The sequence below is a fragment of the Micropterus dolomieu genome, linkage group LG21 (genome assembly GCF_021292245.1).
Source record: "Micropterus dolomieu isolate WLL.071019.BEF.003 ecotype Adirondacks linkage group LG21, ASM2129224v1, whole genome shotgun sequence".
NCBI classification, from domain to species: domain Eukaryota; kingdom Metazoa; phylum Chordata; class Actinopteri; order Centrarchiformes; family Centrarchidae; genus Micropterus; species Micropterus dolomieu.
In genome coordinates this window covers 26,835,738-26,838,501 of record NC_060170.1, presented here as the reverse complement: position 1 = coordinate 26,838,501, position 2,764 = coordinate 26,835,738, and the positions used below count along the sequence as shown (strand labels likewise).

At 38.0% G+C, this 2,764-nt stretch overlaps 1 protein-coding gene and 2 non-coding genes across 3 annotated transcripts in view; 1 reads left to right on the top strand and 2 right to left on the bottom strand.

The window, feature by feature from the left end:
* The window catches only part of mctp1a (multiple C2 domains, transmembrane 1a), an 81,006-nt gene that overhangs the window by 2,843 nt on the left and 75,399 nt on the right, over nucleotides 1-2,764 (top strand). The gene's annotated exons all lie outside the window — the stretch shown is intronic.
* trnar-acg lies at nucleotides 2,206-2,278 on the bottom strand. Its single transcript has one exon. It is a non-coding gene; the product is annotated as a tRNA-Arg (tRNA).
* Nucleotides 2,511-2,582, bottom strand: trnah-gug. Its single transcript has one exon. It is a non-coding gene; the product is annotated as a tRNA-His (tRNA).

Below are 2,764 nucleotides of genomic sequence, written 5' to 3'. Positions count from 1 at the left end.
CTAGATGTACAGTGTTTACATTTAAGACCAGGAGGCAGTGAGTTATTATGCAAATGCATATTTCTTTGCACAATGTTGGAAATGTTGGCATTAATAAATGCATAAAATTTCCTTATTTCCTTATTCCTTCTTTTTCTTTTCAGTCACATATATCGTGATATATCGTTGATGAAATTTCTTCCAATATATTGAATATCGTAGATATCGCGAATCGTGATATTATCATATCGTGGACCACATATCGCCACAGAATTGAATCGTGAGGTACCTGTATCGTCCCACCCCTAGAAAATATGTATCAAATATAAGAAACGGTTTACTCGTGGACCTGTGACTGTAAAGTCACAGTCTGACTCAGTAGTTGAGCCTATAAATTTTTTTTGCAATGAAAAATGTGTCTAGGTTTTAACTGACTGTAAAGTTTTAGACATCTATTTTACATTAATAAAATCTTTTCGTATTTAATGAAATGCTGTCAACACACATTCACACTATGCAACTAATAATGAAAAACGCTTAAACAAAAATTTGTCTCAGCTGCACCACAGTTAAATGATAACTTTTTATAGCCTACAGATTAGTTTAAACAGTGATTACTGCAGTAATGTAGCCCATGGTAAGTGTTTTAGTGAAACTGTTGCCAACCTGACAGCTGTCTTGTGTCCACAGAGTCACGTTGTAATAAAGAATGACAGTGTAGCCTATTGATTTCACTCTGTGCTGAGGAGAAATCCTCCCGAGGAGGTTAGGTTTACAGCATCAGTTGCCGGGGCCCTGTTTATCTGATTTTGAGTTTTTGGATCTTTCTCTGTTTGGATTTTCTGTTCCTTTTAAGATATACTTGGACTCTGCCACTGCTTGTGTTGCTTGTGTGTACAATTTTCATCCATTAAATCTATCAAACTATATCAACAGTTTGTCAATACCCGAACAGCTGATTCCTGCAGGACCAGAGGTGCAGCTAGGGGAGATTGTATCATTCCCTTTAGGAAAAGTGTATTTGGTCATACTGCTTTTTCTGTTCTAGCTGCTGCTGAGTGGAACCTCACCCCCATAACTATCAGAAATATAAACAAGTATAGTTCATTTAATTCAGTTAAGGAAATGGCTTATTGATCATCAGAGCTGTCAACATTAACCTATTACTACACATGCTCTTGACGCACACTGTTGATTTTTTTTTCCTTATGTGTGTGTCATGTTTTTACGTGATGTTTGTCCGATTGTTGTTTTGATGTGTTTAGATTGTATATTCTAATATAATAGATATTTTACTAAATGTATCTTAATTTTTTAGTGCTATGTACTATGTAATCTTTTTTAGGGTGACTCTTACCATCTGTCTAGGGACTGCAGATGAAAAATAGCCTTTAGGCTAATTCTGGCATATTGACAGAAATGTTTATGAATATGCACTGTCCCTGTAATAAATAAAAAAATTTTTAAAAAAAGAGTCCTGAATCTTGCATTTGGGCGCAAACGCAGGACACAACACATGACAATAATGGAGTAAAATGCAACAGGATGTTGACTATCTCACAAGTTCTACAGTTCGACAGTTAAAATTTTGATGCAAGGAGGAAATGTTATTCAGCAACTATACAGGTTGTGGTAATTCATGGCAGCAGAAAAGACAAAACAGAGTCAAAGAAACTCTAGACTAGACTAGAAAGAAACAGGCTGTACACAAAAGGGCACAAAACTAATGAAATTGTATGTACTGTACACAGAACATGAGTCTTCTCGGAGAATAATAAACCAGAAAATTAAAACTACACTGTTCCATGAAGTAATTTCCGCAACAGTGGGAAAGAAATAGACATCGCGAAAAGCTGTGCTTTCTTGATTCAGAAGAAGCTCTACCATACAACAAGAGCACCTCTGACCAGTATTATTGCAATCTATTTTGATTTAAGGTGACTGTCTCGATTGCGACATATCTAAGGGTGGTTATGAATACAGATTTCACTCTCTTCAGCTACACCTAAATAGCGATCCAAAAAGCAAAGCAACTGGGACACTATTGTTTTTGTTCTGATTATTCAACTTTCTTTCTTTCTTTCTTCTGCTCTAAAAATGTTAAATTATGTGACCTATTTTTGCGAACTCGTCCCAAGCAGTTTCGCCTATGGATTTTGATTCACAGTATATAGAGACAGAATGTTGCAGTTGAAGCTTGAGTGATTTACAAGCTAAAGGTCACAACGAGCTAGCCAGGAGTCGAACCTAGAATCTTCTGATCCGTAGTCAGACGCGTTATCCATTGCGCCACTAGCCCTGCGCACTGGTGTACGTGAGACCAGCTTGGTTCTCACTGCAGTGATTACAAACGGCAGTGGTCTTGTTTGTCATAGACATGTGTGGGGGGCGCCGGTCAAATGATAGGTTAGTCGGAAAGTATGGGGCCTGACGCAGGAAAATGTACTTGAGCTATCCAGTTTAAAACTACGTAAAATGAGCTAGATTTTGGAGTCCAGTAAAAAAAAAAAAGAAAGCCAGCCCACAGCTGCTGCCGTGACCCGGATTCGAACCGGGGTTGCTGCGGCCACAACGCAGAGTACTAACCACTATACGATCACGGCCACTTGAACTGCCGGGCGCCTGTGTGTTGGGAGAGGGTAGTTTCAACTCTGAATAGCAAATATTCTTCTCTTTTATTTGTATGGGTTTCCTGAATGATGTGTGACAACAGACAGTCAATTTCCATGGATTGTTTACGTAACACTGTTTTTTATGTCCTAATGGACAAATTTTGTCATTCAAA